Genomic DNA, 21,528 nt, shown 5'->3' with positions numbered 1-21,528 from the left:
CTTCTCTTCTACTGTTTGGTTTTCTTAGGCTGCATCAGGGGTCTCTTGCACATAAATAATATTTTTTCATATGGTCTTTTTCCTTCACCCTGCAATTATCTCTTCAGACTAATGAGTACTTGAAAGTGAATTGTATTTGAAACCAATGGGGATCAATAGGGGTGACTCAGTATTATGCTAATTTAGTTCTTGGGTTCTATTATATATTGTCCAGTTCCATTCATGTTTAAGAGTGAAGAACAGAAGCTTTTGTGTTTCAATGTTTACATGAATTTTCCCCTTTTGCTGAAGCATAATGGTTGATATTTGCATTTAATTACGGTTTAACTGGAAGTGATACTGGAGTTGGCTTCATTAGGCTTGAAAGATGTCCTTGAAGCAAATAAATATTAGCATCCTAGCTAAGAGAGAAGCTAAAGAAAATAACAGTGATGAATTAAAAAATAAAAAATAAAAAGACAGAAAAGAAGAGAGAAATATCTTTCACACATCACAGGGTTTTCTCCAGATTTATCACAAAAATGAAAAGCACTTTGAAGATGGGAAATTGCAAATGCAGAAACTGTGTCTTCGTATCTCCAATACGTGTAGCCACATGCTTCAAATGAATGTGACTGATAGAAGTGTTACCAGAAAACTGCAGCCAAGAATCAAAAAGGGACTACTGGATTTTAAAATGTGTGATTCATTTTCATGTCATTAAGATGAGAAATGTGTTTTCTTTTTCCCCTTCTCTCTCTGGTGCTTGAACCATTCCTTCTCTTCCTTTCTTTGGAGGCACGTTTAAACAATTAAACACGCATTGGTATGTTTCATTGTGTTCAAGCACCTGACTAGGAGGGGAAAACAATTTATTTTCTTTCTTTAAATGCCAAAATGTCATAAATTCCCACCTACATGTATTGTCTTAGCTTCTGAAGATGTTAAGAGAGGTTTCCTTCTGAAATGTTTTTCTAGAATATCTGTGCAAAAATGACTGATTTAAAAGCAGTAAGATGCACTTACTTTGGTAATGGAAGACAGACAGTTTTCAGAACTTTGACATTTACAAGTTTGGCAGACACTTTTACCTTCTAAAAGATACTGAATTTCAGAAAATTCTATATTACGATACATAAATCCACTTCCAGGCAGCTCATATTAAATATCAAAACTGAAGCATGTAAAATCTGAAGCTGCATTCACAATCCTTACTTAGATACCAGATTTCAGTCATAATCCATCTTGGTTGCCAAGGTCTTAAGACCCATAGAACATCTGATCAAATTTTCTGTTCATGGGACAAATTTCCTTTAATGCTGTTGTTGGTTTCCTATCAGCTGAACCATTTCCCAAGGAATTAATCAACAGGATGACATTCAGAATAAGCTTCTTGGCAGCCTGGAATGAGAGGAATAAGTGTCAAATTGGAACTACACAAAAATTTGTATTTAATTTGAGATTAAAAAATTATTACAAAATATTTTATAAGTATAATTTTTATCATTTATTTTACTATGTTTCTTATCTTTTATAATTATTATTTTATATATAATTTTAACTATGTTTTTATTTATGCATAATTGTTTGATGCTAGCAACAGATCCCAATTTTGTGTCAGTATGAGTACCTAATACATAGAAATCCTTAGAGAGGAAATATAATAACAACAACTGACTAATTTATTTGCTATGAAGTAGAAGACATTACATTAATCTTTACTGGACTTTAAAAAGATAGTCTTTGTTCTTGTAAGCAACCTGAGCAATCAAAGAATGAAATGCAAAAGTTCTGAGTAGAAAGCTGCAGTCACTACTCAGCAATGCAAAGTAGAACGACACATGCAAATTAAAGTGCATACGGTATTTTTCAAGCTCTCAAATCAAATTTGTTGGGATAAAAATGGTGAGAAAAAAGCTTCAGACATGCTCAAATCCCATTTTCTGAACTGATTTTAGAATCACGAGGCTTGAATCTCTTTGTAGGTCATCGAAACTTAAGAAACTGAAGGTCAAAATGCAAATGCCATCACCTGTACTTCCTAACACCTAGAAATGGGAAATCCAGGCTTACCTGTGATGTTTCACAATTACTCAGATCACCCAACTGCTTCCAAGGCCTCTTTTATGTCACTGCAGAGAGTCTGTACCCTTGGTGAGAGTCTTTGTTACGGGGACAGCTGATGAGTATGAATGGAAAGACAGCAGACACAAACCAGCATGTCAGGTACTCCATCCAGCTGGAATTCATCACACTTTGCTTTGAGTGGGTGCCTGGAATGTGCATGATATGAGCAGATCATTAGAACATCAGTTAAAATAATCTTTACCTGGTCCTTAGCTGTCATAGGGTTTCTGGTGGTCTCTTCAGTTCTGAATTTATCAAATGACTTTGAGACGTATTTTGTTCAGTGGTCTGTCCACTGTTGATTTGATGAAAGAATAATAATTAACCATGGTTAAACATAATCACAGAATACTCTGAGTTGGAAGGCACCCACAAGGATCATCAAGTCCAACTCTTAAGTGAACTGCCCATATGGGGATTGAATCCATGATTGGTGTTGTTATAACCATGCTCTTACAAACTGACTTAATCTCAGGGTCACGGAATTGACTTTCAGTTGAGTTATTCCTAGCTTCTTGTTCTAGTTTCTAGATGATATTTGTCTCGGTCACTAATGAGACCAAAATTTGCTTGGCCAAAGAACTACTGTGTTTTTTAAAAGACATTTTAAAGAAGGCAGTTGTAGACATTTCTGCTTACCCTGAGGTTTCCTTAGCCTGGCCTAAGCATTGAGGGTATTAATGACTTTTATTTTAAACTACTTTCATATCAATCAGATTTCCAATGCTTATTAACACTGATGTTTCCCCTGAGCAAGAAAAACACACAAAATTTAGTTTATATTCTCTAATGTGTTTATGGTGCCCATTTAGAATGATTTTGAAATACCAGTCCTGGAGGCAGAATTACTCATGATTGCATGCAGAGAACTTTTATACCTCTTCTGCAGTGAAGCAGCCTGATTTCTAATGACACCATGATTTTTTTTGTGTGTGTCCCTGACCTAGGTAAGGCTAGTGTTGTATTGCTATTCATTAAATGAGGAGAAAATCTTCACATTTCTAGATGGTGCAGCAACAGTGCTGGAACTTTCAGGTTTGAAGTACTTGTTTTTATAGTGGATATTTGCTGAATTTCCATGAATGTTAAAACTCTTCTCAGAATCTTGAAGAAGATTTTCCATTGAGCACATGACTGTGGTTCTGTCTGTTGGATTTATTTTGAGAATATGGCAGTGTAGGGGACTGAGTAAAGTGAAGAAGCAAAAACAAGCAAGGAACAAATCACAGCAGGTTGGAGGAGTGTCTGAGAAAAAGTTTAATCCACAAAGTGGCAGCATTAATGCATCAAGAGTGGAAAGGAACCTGAGACAAATACCTTGGATGGTGGGAGGTGTCTGGAAGCCCTTGTGAATGATGGTAGACAGCATATGGTGTGTGGGTGTCCACTGTGATCTGTTTCCCCCCAGCAGCACATGAACGGTACCCAATCTCAAAGTCATATTTCCTCTTGGTTATAGTTCTACATGCTCTTCATTTTTATCCTTCTGAAATTATACATTTGAAATGGTTTCTGGTCTGTTCTAAGCATTTAATTCCTAGAAAGATATCAACACACCAGAGGGACTTGTAAGAGGAGTGGGAAAGAAAAGCTGTGGAGGTGATTCATAGTGAAAGAAAATCTTCTCAATGGGTAACAATGGTAATTGTGATAATAGTGATTGCTGCCCATTGCCCAGGAGCAATTTCAACATGTGTCCTCACCAGATACCTTCACAGTATCTATTTTTAAGGGGACATCCTTTATTGTGTAACAGTATGTTTGTGTATTTAGCAAGATATAGAAAGGAGAAAGGGGAATGGCTGTAGGTCCTGATTGCTAGAGCTTAGAAAATGGAGACAGGAGGGGAGGAGATAAAGTGTTTTAAATGCATGTGTTCAAGAATTGTCAAAAAAGAAAAAATGGGGAAGAAATAACAATAATATAAATAGTATTTATGAAATCCCCTCCATTTTGAATGTGGAAACAGTGAATGAAAAATTACAGCTGGGTTAATGAAAGTCAGTTGGTTAGAATAAACCCTGAACTCCAATTATGCAACAGCAGAATTTTCAGGTCTTCTTCTCTCACTCTGACATCCTTCAGGACAAAAAGTCTGACAGACATTTATCCTGGTGTCACTGAGATCACATTTTGAGAACAATGGTAGAATTTAAAAGGAGATTAGGTCACAGTTTGGCTAACACAACCTCTGTTGTCACTGGTGTTGTGTCAGAAAGAAAGACCCCCTGTCAAAACCAAAGTGGCTCTGAGTGAGTGGCTGTGAGGGAAAGCTTGTTTTCCATTTGTATGATGAGAAAATCAAACCTGACAGTGAGAGAAGCATAATAAGTAGAGGAGAGCAAATAAAAACCCCTCATTTTTTTAGATTCACTGTTTATGGTGGGTACTAAAATCTTGCTATTAAGATTTATAATTGTTCAAGACTTTATTGTTTAGACACTTAGAACTCATCCTCTAACTCATATGTTTTAATTTCAGAGTAATCAAATAGAAACTGAGAAATCTTCATAAACGAAGGAGCACCTAAACACAGAACATTAAATCACAACAAGATATTTTGATTTGAGCATTCACATCTTCAACTGATCATAAAGCTCTTAAGAGACCTGATATTTTGGGCTTTACTCTTAACCCAAGAGCAGATTCACATAGTTATCTTTGTCTTCTTTGTAAGGGTTATTACATAAAGAGTTATTGTTATAGATGAGTGTGTACTATATTGTAAACTATAATTAACAGAGATTTCGGGGGAAAATAATGAATTTTGATTAATTATTACTTCAGGTGATATAACTAGCATGGAAATATAGCAAGGGATTTACTCTATGCTTCTGAATTCATACCTGAAATTGTCACTAGTTTACTGAAAGCACTGAAGTTGTACTTGCAAACACTGAAAGCAGCAGACAGTATGTTTGCTCTACTGATATTTCCAAACTGTGCTTTTACCACCACTTGTTTTCTAAGCCTTTCCTTTAGTATTTGCTCAAATCTTGAGATCAAGTTCCATCAGTGCCTATCAAAACAGGAATGACATTTCTGGGCAAAACTTATTGAAGCAGTCATTTAGCACTGTCACCATATATTAGAGAGTAAACTTTAATTTGTCAGGTAACAAACCTGCTTAGAAACACAAAAACACATTGGGTATGAAAAACAATTTGATATAAATGATGCACCTGAACTCATGACTATGCATTGTGTTAGCAATGTATGCTTTGTGCCTCTATAGAGTTTTGACTCCAAAAGATGCAGCCTTGTCTTGGCAGGGTGTGTGTATCAATGTGTGGAACACTTGATGTGAAAAACAATCAGTTGTGACAATCAGCCAGTCAGCAATCTTGAACACTTTCCATCTCTGCTCCATTTATGGGCATCAGTAAATAAAGCTCTGTTCTTAAAGCCGTGTTTTCATTTATTTTTTTCTGCCAGCTAGTGCCAGGCAACTTAGTGGAGCCTTCCAACATTGCCTCCGTATGGAAATAAATTGAATCAACATTGTATTTTTTCCCCCAGCATAAAATGTTCCCTCTCTCTTTTGCACTCCTTTTGCTTCATGAGAAAACAGCTTCAAAATAAACAATTAGAGGGCCCCTGTAAACTTTGCTATCAGTTACTTTTCTGTTTCTTTTTTAGTAAATAGTTACGTTAAAGAGGAGAATAGGGAGAAAATTTAATTCTGCAGCTGCTGGTCCTCAGTTCATTCTCAGAAGAAAACCAATGGTCTCCAGATAAATATTGCAGAGTTGAACCTTTGAGGAGAGGTGTGCTTCAGTCTGATCCTTGCAACTTGAATTTGGATTTTAAAATGGTCTTGTTTTTTTTCTAATATAAATGAATACTTGTTTTTTTCTGTGTAATTTTTTTCTTGGTTTACAGCTGGGTTCAAAAAATCCAGTGGATGACTTCGCCCCTGTGACTTCCCCTCCTTTTCTTTCCAGTTCTTTCATGAAGAATGACATTTTCTGTCCATAAGGATGAATGTTTTCAAAGAATCTCAACATCTGTAACAAAAAACAAAATCCCCCAAATGACAAGAGCAACAACAACAACAAAACAAGGAACAAAAAAACCCCCAAGGACCTTGTGGAAAACATTCTGGGCTGTGGGAGAGAAATCCTATAGTTCATGTCCTGCTTTTCAAATGTGCTTTCACATGTGACTTTAGGCAAATTACTTGATCTCTCTAGCTCTGTATGTACATGAGCTCAGCAATATTTTTTAATCTATGGATACACAGGAACTGACAGTCTTATCAGTGCTGCTTTATTCTGTTACAGTTTAGATAAAAGTATTTTTATAAAGGTTTAATAGCGTTTAAGACAAAATGGATTTTATACACAAGTTACATTTATTTCAAGAAAACAAATGGAAGAAGAAAATATCTATGAATTTTCAGCTTATCTGGACAAAGACTTTTATTAGCTGTTTCCTGGGTAACTTTTTGCAAGAAACCTTTAAAGATAACTTTGCTTTTGGGAGTACAGAATCTTGAAATATGACAAAGGCTACTGAGAAGTCTTAATACAAAGGCACAATGCATCCCAAGGAAGCTTTCATGATGTCACCTCTACGGCTGAATCTCTGAGGAAAAAAAATACTCTGCAAAGAAAAGCACAGCAAGAGAGCAAAGATAATCAGATGTATTAACACCCAGAGTTAGCAACATCAAAGTGGGTAGGTCCTGGTTTGGTTCTGTTGGATGTGCTTTGGGTTTTTTCCTGAGACCCTGCACTAAGCTCAGTAACTCTTCTCCAGATGGAAGATTCAAGAGCAAGAGGGAACATTTTGCCTTCCTCCACTGCAGCGTTTCTGAAGTAGATTAGATGTGCCATGAGAGATGATGCAGGGTGATTTGCAGAAGGAGATGATAAAATTAACCACCACCAATAGAAAACAGAAGCACTCAATAAATATTTCTATTTCATAACTGTAAATAGGCAAGAATAATGAACTTTCTCAACACAAAGATAAAGTACCTTTCAGTTCACACATCATCTACTGAGGATAAGCAATGAGGAATTTGTATGACCCAGATGACTTGCACATCACATCCCAAACTGGTGATTAACATTTTGACAAATTGTGAGGAGAACTTAGAAGAAGCTCAGAAGAGTTACAGCAATCTGTCAGAAGTATTCAAAAGGGATGTTTCATGAAAATTTTTTGCATGTTTCTAGGCCAAAGGAAAATAATGCTGTTTTATTACTGTAGATTAAAAGCTTCAAATTTAAGTAATGCCAATGTACTTTATAGTTGCTCAAAAAAAAAAAATATTTTTGAGGAAATTAGTTTTTGGATGCCAAAATTACCTGAATTACTCAAGTAATTATTAATAATTACAGTAATAACTTAGAGTTATTAATGCAATTATTAATTATTACATTAACTACTTAAACTTTTGTAAGGATTTAGAACCTTGTGACATTCTAATTTAAAATATTGCACTGTGAACTACTAAGGATGAGCTGATGAATGGTATAAATGACAAATTATGGATAACAAATAAGGAGCTTTATTCATAGAGAATTTTCATTACAGGTTTCCCTAGTGGGAAAAATCACCATGGAAAATCTACCTGATAAAGCTCAAGATTTTTGTCCATGACTTCCTAGTTAATATATCTACACTGTCAATAAAGTATGTGACTGGTAAAAGAGTAGAGGAATGGTGAAAAAAGGATGAAGTAGAGCAGCCAGACACAATGACCAAGACTATCTGGTGAACTGATGTATTCAGTCAAGATGCTTTTTCAGTTCAGGTAAATGAAAAAATGTATCCATGTAAGTATAGAGAATGGAGATAATTTCCTACAGCAGAAGAACTGGAACTGCAAAAGATATTTAAAATATATAGGGACAATAGCAGAAAAGAATCAGTGGATTCAGCAGTGGTTTTCTGTATCAAAAATACTCATTCCAACTCTTTTATGTGGGAGCACTTAAAATAAGAAGCATCTTATTACATAGCAATGAAGAGATGATTATTATCATACTAACAGTTCTAGAGCTTACAATTTCAAAGAACTTTTAGAAATTTTTAAAGGAAATCTATTCTAATTATTCAAGATATGGGGAATATACATTCCAGTGAATCCTACTGGGGTTTTCAGCCTTTTTTGTCTAGCAGGGAAAGCCACATGGACGTCTGGACACTAAATGTCATTCAGTTGGGTCAGACACTTTTAATACAATGATTATTTAATAATTAAATGCAAATGGACTTGAGAAATTATTAAAAATTGTGTTGGATTTATCTCTCCTCATTTATTCATACCAGAGGGTATATTTTGGTCACAGACTATTGCCTCTATAAAGGAATAATGTGGTGAATCATCAATATCTGAGATAGGAAGAAGTTTGGACGAGATGAAGATATATTGCTGCCTACCACAGAAAGAGGAGGTTATGGGAAGGGGAAGCCTGGCACTGGTGCCAGCCCAGCATCTTTGCATCAGATCTTGGCTGTGTCAGCTCTCAACCCAGTTTGAACAGTTTAGGATTGTGACAAGATTTAAGTCTGAGTAGCAGGGCAATAATTCCCAGTGGCCTATCATCAACATTAATGTGATTTCCACATCAACAGGAATAATATCATAGAGATAATAGAAGTTACATTTATAGAAAATGCGTATTACAAATTCCTCCCTCTCTACTCATTCCATCAGGAGGAGAGCTGTTCATAGCAGAGCTTTATAGCTATAACAAGTGATATTTTCTCTGTAGAGGTACTAAGTTAAATCCCAGCAATATCACCCAGCAGAGCAGCTATCACAACATCAGCTCCTATGCTGGCAACCAGAAAATTTTCTTTATAGCACTCCTGAGTGTATATTTTATGTACCACAGCTAAAAATATCAATTTTATTCCTTCTTTAGTAACCTCTTCCAGAGATCATGCATCAACTTGCATATCATATTTCATAAATAATTATCTTACAAGGAAATTTAACTTGGTGTAAAAATAAAATGTCAATCCCATTTTTCTTCTACAGAAATGTCCTTATGCCAAGACAAGATAAAACCTTCACCATATGCTCATAAATGAAAGAGAAAATATGTTATCTAATGGTTCTATGTTAGCAAACTATTCTAATTGATTTATTTTTCTTAGTAATTGCACTGCTAGAACGTATCTGTGTTTAAACTGCCACCAGCTCTGTCTAACATCTCCTATTTTAAACACTGGGCAATGAATGCAAAGAATTTATCATATCCTAACAGATGATGAATTGGGGCTTTATATTTTTAATGCTGTCTTAAGTGATAGCACTTTAAAAAAATCTGAATTCTAAAAAAATGTACATATTTGTTTGAGGTTGGTTATTAAAACAAAAAATGGGCTAATAAAGAATGAAGACAACGTACTTTCTTTTTGTCCTCTTCCTGGTTTTATGAACATATACAAAGAAGTTTAATATTGCAGATACTCATTATTCTTGTTTCAAAGCTGTGTGGATGACTTTTTGGACTGATATTCCCTAAAACAAGGGATTGAAAATCATATTGTACCATAAAAATTTGAAATAAAAGAGAAAAAAAGAAGTGAGATAACAGTGAATTCACTAAGCAAAAGGTTTTGCTTTCAAATCACCAGGACAAAACTTATGACTAAGGTGGCCTCCAACATTTTTCCTTCAGCTTGTCTTAGTCAAGTGTTCTATAGAAAAACAGAGAGGAAAATCTGTACATTTTCGTGCAAGTAACCATTGTTTGTAAAATCACAGACACTGCTTTTTAAAATACCCAATGAAATATGAAGACATTTCATCAGAGCAAGTATTAAGTTTGAATATAATGGTGAAGTTTTATGGTGTCCTGACAGTTAAGCTGAAAATCATGGGAAGTCAGACAATATTCTGTTCCTGGTACTTGTAGGGGGCACAGTGTGGTAGGTTACCCCCTCATCACCTCATCCCAGTCCTACAGTCTGTTGCAAAAGTGTCTTCATGATCACGGTCCTCAGGACAGTTACCCACTGAGCTGGAAGGATTGTTACTCAACAGCATCAATATTCAGGGAATGGCCCGGCTTCATTATAAAACAGCTCCCAGGAAAGGTGTTATAAATGTGGATTATGGCAAAAATTATAATTTTCCTGAGTACAGCCATGATCTAATACCTATTCCAGTTACTAACAGTTTCTATAGACTTTGATCAAGCACTTAAACCCTTGTCAATTTTTTTCTTACAGCTGAATTATATTGTCCTTATTTTCCATCTGTGAACATTGCTTATTTGAAAGTCAGAAAAATCTTTTGATGGATTCCTGCTGGAAAGGTCAAGCCATATATCCCCATCTAACTTTTATTAACCAAGTTTTATACAGTGAAAATGGATGGGGAATCACCAGTTGGAAAAAGTTGCCTGATAATAATGGCTGGAAAGTCCCATTAAGAACAGATCTCCTTCCCTGGTGATTCCAGACAGCTGTGTAACATGACAACAGACTGTGAGCTATCATTCAAGGTGCATGATTCATTTTTGAAAGAAACCTGGTTTAGGCATCAAGGAAAACTGTTTTTCCTGTCAACAAAGCAACAGCAGGAAAATGATAATTTGAAGAACACATTGAAATTAGCCACGAAAATGGCTGTAGGAAGAATCAGACAAAAAGAGCAGAGAGCGTCAGTTAACCAGCTGATGGTTGGGAATTGTCAGTATTTAGCTTCCTTGAAGCACTCAAATTAGGAAGAATCTCTTGTAGATTTGTAGTGCAATGCTCAAGCAGAGCAAATTGCAAAGTTAGATCAGGTTGTTCAGATTCTTGCCCAGCAGAGCTGGCACGGTGCCCCACTACAGCCCCTGCAGGGTATCCCTCGGATTGAGCTGGGATGGGGCTCTGAGGAACCTTGTGCAGTGGCTGCCATCCCTGCCTATGGCTGGGTGTTGGAACCAGATGATCTTTAAGGTTCTTTCCAGCTAGAGATGGAGCTCAGGTGGTTTAAACCTAACAGATCTTAGTAAATCAGAGGTAGCAATTAAGAATTACTTTCTTGTCTTTCACTTACCTTCCACAAATCGTTTTCTTTCAATGCAATAATACTGGACCTTGTTCATTCTCTTGTTTTATTCTTTTAAATTTCTATTCAAGTCCATAATTGACAAAACCATAATGAGAATAACATATTAAATAGAATGAACTAATCATCACTTCTCATTAATTAGGAGTTTGAATTGATTACATCTCAAAGAAGTACGTGATAATCAGGAATCTAGCTTTAAATGTGTTAAAAGTATTTTAAAATCCTCTGTAATTTTTTTGTTTCTTGAACACGAAGAATTACATAGTCCTTTCCATTTTTATTTTTCCAAGACGTGCCAAGATATTTGAGATATTTGACATTTTGAGATTTTTCGTCCACATTTTTCAGACTGAGATATCAAAATCTTAGCACCTTGATCCAAAGTCACCATTCAGAAAGCAATTTGATTTTCAGATGTTTGGCCATTCAGTTCTGAAAACATCTTTAATTTGCTTGTGTCTCAGTCAGTTAATTCTCCTGACTTGGTAGGAAGCAGACTGAAACCAAGTGTGGTTTTCAAACAGCTTTCTGAACAGCCAGCAGACAGGTGATACATCTTTGCTCTGTGAACAATGTAGGCCAGATATTTTATGTGTAGCTTAGCAGTGAATGACTTCATATTTCATTAGCAATCTCCAGTAAAATTCTGTTCTCCTCATGCCTTTAGCAAAGTGCAAGAAATTACAGGGATGACATGAAGTGCAGGAGAGAGGAACATTATAAAACGAACTACTTAGAAAGTAAGAAGTGGCAGTGCTCACTTGCTTAATATTTGTATAAAAACCTCCTGAAGATGAGAGGAATAGCAGCATTCTGTTTGTTTTTGGTTTTTTTTTTTAATGCATTGGTGTGTTGCACATCCTAATTGAAACCTGTGGAGCAGAAAGATGATCTTGCAGTAATGTTTGTGGATACAATTATGGAAATCCTTTGAGTGCGATTAAATTATACAGTGCCTGGATATTGAAGTAATTTCAATAGTTACGTCTGCGTTACAGTCTGCGGCAGAGTGTGAGGTGACACCTCCCTGATCAATCTGTTTAGGAAGGACATAATGCACAGCAGTTTTCCAATTAGCAAGTTTTTTTCCAGCAGCAAATAACATCCATAAAGGAGTCAGTTCTTCATGGTCTATTGGACAAATTTGAACGCAAATGATGTGAAGACATCCTGGAAAGACCACTAAGAAGAAATGATTAGTATAAAATGGTCATGTAGCAGAAGAAAAGGCATGTTTTAATATTAATGAGAGTAAGAAAAGTTTTTTTTTTATTATTCATTGCTAGATCCTGGTCTTTTAGTGCCTTTTACAAATCTAGCTTATGAAACTTGGTACAGTTATCTGTTTGAGATACAACAATTTATCCAACTCCACAGAAATATAGGTGGATTTAGTTCTCTTTCATCTCAAAGAGGTGGTTGATTTCTTCTCACAGGTAAAAAATGTTTTAATTTATTATCTGGTGTGAATACCTGGGCAAGAGTCCAAAGATTCAGGATTTGTTGTTGATAAACAAAACTTGAGAATAGAGGAAGAAATGTTTTGCACAGCAAAAAAAAAAAAAAAAAAAAAAAAAAAAAAAAAAAAAAAAAGAAATTACTGTCTAACACAAAGATATACTTTAAAAACAGTGTTTCCTGGGAAGAAATACAGTCCATCCAAAGTATTAAAATTCAAATGCTTAACAGTTCTGTTTTATGAAAAATCACTTAACTCCAGAACAGTGTAGGTTTTCTACAATATTCAGGCTCTTAAAATTCACCAAAAATAGTCAGACTAAAGTCTGGCTTCCCAAAGCACAAATTTCCTTTAGCTGCTTCCTTGCTTATACAGAAATTAATTTTTTTAAGGCCGTTATCAATTTGAGCATCTTCATAACTCAGGGCTAGATTTTACCCAGGAAGTGTTTTAATCATCCAGATAAGTTTCAGTTCATTGCAAACTCACTTGATTTTCATTTTGGGTGAGAATCACCTATGATTTAAAGGCTGGTGGAGGAAGGCATATATGCTATGTCTATTAGTAAATGATTCAAGTGGTTAAATATGTTCCTGATAAAAAATTGCATCTCATTTCCAGTTTGAAGGTTTGGCTCTCAGCCACTGAGTCTTGTTATCACAGATGAAAGAGCCCTCTGATATCAGGCACTGCTCCCTGCGTAGGTGGAATGTTCCCCATGTTGTCCATATTAATCTGATTCATTGCTGCTACTACATTATCTTTCATCAGTTTTTCTAACTGTCAATTTTCAAAATAGTGCTGGTTTTGATTTGCTGCTTGTTTTTGTAGCTGAGAAGCCATGAAATAGCTGCAGAGAACTTAAAAGAGATCTTCATCTGGATGAATTATTAGTGATGGGAAAAAAAAATCTACATCTTTGAAGGATGTCTTACACTTCGAACTACAGTTCTCTGACAACTTTCACCACAGAGGTCTCATGCTTGCCTTAATAAATGACTGAAGTGCCTAGACATTTATTTTCCTATGTCTGGTTCCCAAAATGGAAGCTGGAACTCCCATGGTAAGCACCTTAGCTCACGTTTTTCTGACCCAATTTCCAGCAACATCCTCATGATTCTTACTAGCTATGTGCTCTAGTAGTGTACATCTGGCCAAGAGGAAACACAAGGCAGGTGGATTTACATGGAATTTAGGAAAGGTCCCAGTGCCTGGGAAGTGTTGGCCACTGCAGAGTAATCCATGCAGTGTAGCAGATTGCCCTGGGAGCTGACTGTAAAGCTGCTTAATATAGTGGAGTGTCTGAAATTCCTCCTCTCCTCTGCAGCTTAGACACATGGCTTAGGGCTCATGGAAAAGAGATGGATTCCAGCATCCGAAAACCTCTGCTGTGAAAAAGCCTACAGAAACATTTCCCAAGAACTCATAAGAGATTGCAAAAGAGACATTATTTTCTCTTTTCTCTCAAACCTCACAGGAGTTTCATGCATTGGCCTAGCAAGTGAGGAAAGAGGCTGTTTTCATCAGATTCTCAAGGGCCAGCTCCTGAAGATCCTGAGAGCACAGGGATGAGGCCCTTTTTGTCAAAGGTGTACAACAGCATCCAGAAATATCACTTACAGATCTCTCAGGTTCCAATTAATCCCTGTTTCCCAGGAAATTGCACAGTTACATTTACTACATTTACTTCCTTTTCCTTTGATTTCTTTTTTAAGTGACTTACTGAGCTATGACAAGTGGGTTTTTTTCCAAAATGTAAGAAAATTTTGTTTATTCAGAAGCATTTACTAACAAGTCAAAAATCAATAAAAACCACAATACTTCTGTCATACTTGTATTCAAACATATCCAATACACATTACACCCTCATTTTTGTGGCAAGCCTTTCTCCTTTGTGAAAAGCTTGCTTTAGAAAGTAATGGAAAGAATGCTGAAAAGAGTGATTTGTCAGAAGCTGTGCTTCCAATCCTTTTGGAAAGGGGTGAAATTTTTGGCTGGTTGCTTGCCTTGAAATTTTTCAAGACGCTTTTTGCTCAGATGAAATCACAAGTAAAAGCTCAATTTGGATGTACTGCTGGTTGGTTGAACTTATATCGACTATTGCAAATAAAGAAACTACCCAGAGGCCATAGTGTGGCTTCATTTCCATCTTGGAATATAAGAAAAATTGTTGTTTACTCTTGAAAGATGATATTGAAGGATTAAATAGTGCCTCATTATCTCACCTACTTCCACTTCTACTCAGATTCTTTTCTTGCCCTTATCCCTGTCACTGACCACACTGAATACCCCTCTAACTGAGAGAGAATTAAGATGTGAAAGGAGGCTCAAATAATGTGCGCCTCATCTAGAGCTGGTGGGTGACAAGACTACAAATGAGATTAAAGTCTGGGGTTTTACCTCCATAGAGACTTCAGGGAAATGCAGAGAGAAAAAACCAAAACTCACTAACTTTGAATAACCTCCAACATTTGGCAATTTGATTATTTTATTCACATTTCTGTTTACAAACTTTGAAGCTACTTAGTGAGGTAGTCAGAAACAGAAAATTTAGAAGGTAAATAACTGAAAGAGTGAAAGAAGTGACCCTCTTTGGCTGACAGGATTCGAGGGCTCTTAAAAAAATAAAACACAGTCCTCTGAGTAATCCTGAAAACACATGAGAACAACCATGGAATTTAGTTCTTTAGGGATCAAAATGAGCAGCAACTTTATCAGGATAATGCAGCATTCAGAGCCTGGCCTTGGACAGAATAATGTGAACTGACAGCCTTTCTGAGAAATTTTGAGGGTTTGGTTCTATCTGCAGTAGCTTCATATTTCCAAATTTGGCTCTGAACACCAATAAGAGGCATTTAGCAGAACCAAATATTGGATCCAATTATCTGAGTTAAAGTCCATAAAACCATCCTTCTTCCTAGACTGAGACATTTTACTAATAAAGGACACACAGAAAACATCCCTGATACCTTTTTTCAGAGTCTGCATCTATTATACTCTTGTCGTGAAGAAGGGAAGCAAAATGTCAGAACAAAATAAAGGAAACTTATCAGTTGATAAAATAAAAAAATGTCAAATCTGCTTGCTAAAATAAACAGATAGAAAGGCAAATTATCCGAGAATACTTGTTTTCTAGCAAAGCTACTGGGAGAAATAGAAGGAATATGAGCAAGTAAATACACACAGCATTCCTGAAGGAGAAATAAATAGGGATCCTATTATACTGCTGCTTATGCACAGCTTGGAAACTTCACTATAAAAGCTGCAGGAAATAGAAATACACTGTATGCAAGCAGAACATCCTTGGACTGTTTATGACACTACATGTATGCCATACCCTGAGGTTCCTATGAAATACTTATTATTTGCCAGTTCAAGCTGTTCGGCTTAGCTGTGATTTGGGTAATATTTTCCTCCACTGGAAGAAGTGCTATGCTGCTGGTATAGGCTGGAGTGCTACAGCAGCACATCCTCATCTTTTTCAGATTGCTCATAAATTTCCAGGCTGCAGTTATCAACCACAGATATTGTAAACTGCAATTGACTCTGCCTGTGGATCCATAGAGCAGGGAATACACACCAAAATTTCAAGTTCATTTGTTCCTCCATTTGCATGGCTGTGTATTTCTCGTCACAGATTTAAATGCATTAATTTGACATACATGCAGAAGTCCAGGGGGATCTCTGTTAATTTCAGGGCAAAATACAACACTGAATAAACTCACAGGCTGTTACTATGCAAACTCAAGGTTTTTCTTGGTTTTGTTTGGAAGGATTTTCAGCTACTTCAATCAAGAAAAAATTTGTAAAAGGACAGAGAAGGAAAGGCAAAACAATGACAAAATTTGAACTTTGACAGAGAACAAGAAAGCTTTTGATTATGGGGAAGACAATTTGAGAAAACTTTCCTTTCCTGAGGCTGCACCTACAATCAAAGGAGGATTGCAAAACCCTGAGTATCAAAACAAAGGAGTTCTTGGTGAGTGGACAAGGATGGGAGAAATTCCATGGGGTAAGCCTGTAAAAGCTTCAAGGACATAGACTATGGAGTGAGAAGGGCATACAGAGAAGTTCACTCCCAAGGATAAATCCAGCCTGTGGGAGGCTGGAAGGGAGCACTGGAGGGATCTTCTGCAGTGTGTGTTAGACCTCTCCTGTTAAACCATGCTCTACCACACTGCTTTGGGAAGTCACATTCCTATTGCAGGGCTGACTTCTCTGCCACTGTCACCATGGGCCGGACCTGGGCACACACAGACCCACCGCAGGGCTCAGGGGCCATGAACAACCTGAAGGCTCAGTCACAGAAGGGTTGGGTCGGTGACTCTCACCTCAGAGTGGCCAGGCCATCAGCTTTTTACATTTAAGAATACCTTCAAAGGATTCAACAGTTTAACTGCCCATGGGAGAAGAACTCAAGGAGAATTTTCCTCCAAAGGAGTTCTTCTCTCTTGTTCTTGTGATGTTAAATATTCTCTCAGAGTAAACTATCTATTTGATGATTTTCCATTAACTGATACTTAGCTCTGGGAAAGGACAAGCTCATTTTGCCAAAATTGCCTCTGGATTAGGGTGTTGCATACCCCATTGCTAGGGACATGGCCTACTGAAGAAAACATTACAATTTAATTATATTGGTGAATGCAATATTATTTGTGAAATAAAATTGCCTTTTTCTGATATTTAGCCTTCTTGGATCTTTAGAGAATCATTAAACAAAGTAATTCCCTATTACCTCAGTGAAAAGGAATTAATGAAAGAGCAAAGTTACATGAAAGGTCTGAAAGCAAATGATTATGAGTTAATAATGTTTCAGGAATTTAAATGTAAAATTCTGCTAATAATCAGAAGAAATAGCTATGCAGGATCAAACTATCATGCAGAGCCTCCCACAATGATTTATTCATTAAAGAAATGGAAAATTATTTTCCATTACTCCAAAGACTAACCTCACAGTGAAAAATAAATTGGCATTTATAGTGCTTCATCTCTAGAACTGAACAGAAAAGATATTTGTGACTTGCAAATAAAAGATTTATTTCTATTAAAAAAAAAAAGAATAGTTCAATTCACTTTCCTGGATACCCTTTTCTAACATTTTCATACTTTATCCATCAGTGTGGTAGAAGAATTAAAATCTTATCATTTAGGACCATATTCTAATTGAAAGCTTTGGAATTATTTCAGTGTTGAATGGTCGTTCTCAGCTGCATGCAAATCTTCCTCTCCTATGCGACTAAAAGATACTGGTAAATAAGTTTGGGGGTAAACCTCCTAATTTTTCTCTTATTTTTGAGAATTCTTGGAAAATCATTTCACAGTCTGATGTCTTCATATGGGAAGCCTGTGAGACTAATAAAGGACTAACGTGTGATTGGCTGTCAAAAATGGAATAATACAGAGCTCCCTTGAAGTAGTATGAAGAAAGGTATCAAATGAATCTCTTTGGGGATTCTACATCAGCTGATTTCAGTTACCTATACTTAGACTGTCACTGTTCCTTGAGATATCCCAGATCATTCCAGCTTCTACAAGAGACGGGCAAATGCTCCATCAGACTTAAAGAATACCAGAACTCTTCCATTTGGAAAAGCAGATATTTGGGGCAATAAATTTTGGGTCGTGGAATTCCACCCCTACATTTCTAGGTGTGGAGTAAGTGTCTGAGTGTCACTGTCATATTTTCTGAAAAATCCCTTCGCCAGGATTTCTTCTCCTGGGAAGCTGAGAAGCCTCAGAGAAAAATGAAAACAATAATTATCAGAGAAAAATGAAAACAATAATTATCTGATTGCTTTACCTGTGTTTTGCTGCTTTGGAATGTGCTTTGAGCATTGTTTACCAACTGGTCATTGTTTGATTGGTTTCATGTGAATTGTTTTGACTTAATGACCAATCACAGTCCAGCTGTGTCAAGGCTCTGGAGAGTCATGAGTTTTTCATTAGTATCTTGTTAAGCCTTCTGTAAGTATTCTTTCTCTATTCTTTAGTATAGTTTTACTATAGCATTCTTTAATATAATATAATACCATAAAATAATAAATTTGCCTTCTAAGAACATGGAGTCACATTCTCAATTCCTCCTTCACCCTGGCGACCCAGGAAATGCCACATCTGAGCTTCTGTCACAGGTGGACAAGCTCTAACCAGGACAGTCCATGGGGCTGCAGAACCTTTTGGACGACCTCTTACCAGGTCTTCTTGAGAACAGGGTTTTCCTATAGTTCCTGTGTTGTGTGTGTCAAATGAACGGGAGCAAGATTCAGATGGGTTATCAATAAAAATTTCCTCTCTAATCAGGACAGCCAACAGTGAGACAAGTTACTGGCAGGTGGTATAGTTTCTATTTGTGGAGTTTTTCAAAACTTGGTGAGACAAATAACCCAGAAAAACCTAAAAGGACCCCACCAATGACTCTATGACCTCATAGATAAACAGAAAGTTGGAACAGAGACCACCTGAGGTCTCTTCACACCTGATTTATCCCATGATGTCCCAGTCCTTGGATACTGTAGAACACTTCAAACAACACTAACACCAAATGTTGAACTTCTGGCAACTGCATTGAGCTCTTGAGCAGCTCTGGCAGTAGCATGAGTTTATACACCCAGACCACATACTGAAATTTATATATTGCCTACTGAATTTGGATCCTAGTCATGAGATGATGAATCCTGCTTCTCACATGATAGTTGAGCATATGTAAAAAAAGGCAGGTTTCACCAGACATATATTTTTTTTCCATTTAATTCACAGTGTGTTTATCCATGTGTGAATGTGAGACACATCATGCAGAGATACTAGAAGCTACTATGCCTGGTTTTCTCTATCTTTTGAAAAAAAAGTTTGGTTGTCTTCTGTGCAATCAATTTTCTGCTATTTAAACCTAAGAATAGACTAGAACATAAGTGTTCTTTTATTTTAAAACAGAGTGAATAAACTGTTTTGGTTAAATCAGCATCAAGGGGTGCTTTATAGTGAGGATTTAAAGCATTCAAGTTCTAAAGCTCATTGAAGAGAAGACATAAAAATGCTGAATACTCTATTCTCAAGTAATTTACTCTAATTATCAAGGAAAAGGGGAACAATCTCTCCTTCTAAAGAGATTTCCTTCAGAAAAGCTGTGACTGTTCTTCAAGTTTTTAATTTGGAAAATTGGGAATAGAGGTGATTTTAGAAGCTTTCATTTTGAATCAGTTCCCAAGTACTTACTGAAAAAAATCAGAGTGCTTTTCAAGTACCTTATCTGATTCATAAACCCAAGAGTTCTGAATGCCAGTGTTGGTATTGAACTCTCCATAATAGTGCCCTTCCAGAACTTTACTACAACTTAAGGCGAATCTAGAAACTACATAGACTGTGCAGCCAAGTCTCTTTTCCTTTGGTTGATTAACTCTCTGGCTGGGCTACTGAGTAGCAACTCATAAATAGTACAAATTTCTGTGTTCAAGACTCAGCCAACTTTGAGGGATATAAAGGAAGCATGAGGGGAGAAATACATTTTAGTAACTGTCTTCACAACACTCCTGTATAGAAGCCAATTTTTTCCCCCAGTTGTACAGATGAAAACCAAAAGCATAGGTTCTCTCTTCTGAGCTGGTCATCTAGGGCTTCACTCATATATCTGAAAACAGGAATACAGTGTCAGTTGAAATGCCCTCACAAATCCATGCTGTCTCTAGCTGCCACACCAAAAAGGCAAACTCTCCTGAAGATTTGGTGCCATATATTGGTCCTACACAGACATCTTGGATTCTCCAGAATACCTACCATGTCACTAGACACATTTGTGCAGTTAGCTGAATAATTGACTATTTAATCCCTCCTTTCAGTCAAAAGAAAGTGGTAAATAACTCCAAGATGCAGCTTATGACCTTGTTCAGACATTTAAAAGGTTCTGATTCATCAAAAATATAATTCAAAGTGTCTTTCATAAAGCTATGAAAGACTGAATTATATTCCATTTATATGCAGAGCTACAGTTATTTTATATTTATATTGTATCAGGTGCTGAATTTGAACCCAGTACAACATAAGTGTGGTCATATTGAGGAATTCTTCCTGTAACACATGTACCACAACACTGCAGTTTTCCCCATAGGCACATGAAGCTGCTGAGTGTGATCAGATGCCGGCAGTGAGACAAAACACCAGCACAGAGAAGCATTTGAACTTCTCCAAATGTTTTGAAATCTTTCCTAAAAAAGTATTTTAAATTGTAAAGAAGTGTCACAGAAATCATCCTGTGATACTTCTTTCTGAAAACAGGTTGTTGTGAGTTGGGGGTAGATCTCTTCCAGTAACTAACAAGTGATAGGACAAGGGGATATGGCCTCAAGTTGCAGCAGGGGAGGTTTAGTTTGGAAATTAGGAAAAAAAAATCTTCACTACAAGGATCATCAGGAACTGGATCAGGATGCCCAGGGAAGCAGTGGAATCCTGGAGGTGGTTAAAAGATGCATAGGTGTGGCACTTGGGGACATTGTTAGGAATTGAGCTAGACTTGATTATCTGGAAGTTTTTCCAATACTAAATTATAATATTTTGCCTTCTTTTAAAGGATCTCAAGACACCCACACAATCAGAAAGCCTCTGTGTTTCTGAAGGCTCCCATTTTGCCAATCACAGGGAGTGCTGAAAGCTGACATTGAATGAACCTATTACAAAGCCCAGACATTTGCCCATAATTGCATGCATCTGCAGTATCTGCTGGAGTGAAATAAAAATCTTTCCAATTCTCTGCCTTTATCACATATTCACATAAATAATGGAGGCTTTTTTCAATTTTGACCTTATCAAGGTCAAAAATCTCTCTCCATCATTACTAGCTGTTTCTAAATTAACACAGTTTTCCTTTAAAATGAAACACACGGAAGTTTTATTGATTATTTTCTCAATAGAGAAAGTTTCAATGGTAGATTATCACATCAAATAT

The sequence above is a fragment of the Zonotrichia leucophrys genome, chromosome 1A (assembly GCF_028769735.1).
Source record: "Zonotrichia leucophrys gambelii isolate GWCS_2022_RI chromosome 1A, RI_Zleu_2.0, whole genome shotgun sequence".
NCBI classification, from domain to species: domain Eukaryota; kingdom Metazoa; phylum Chordata; class Aves; order Passeriformes; family Passerellidae; genus Zonotrichia; species Zonotrichia leucophrys.
The sequence above is the reverse complement of the archived record's forward strand: the minus strand, read 5'-3'. Positions refer to the sequence as shown.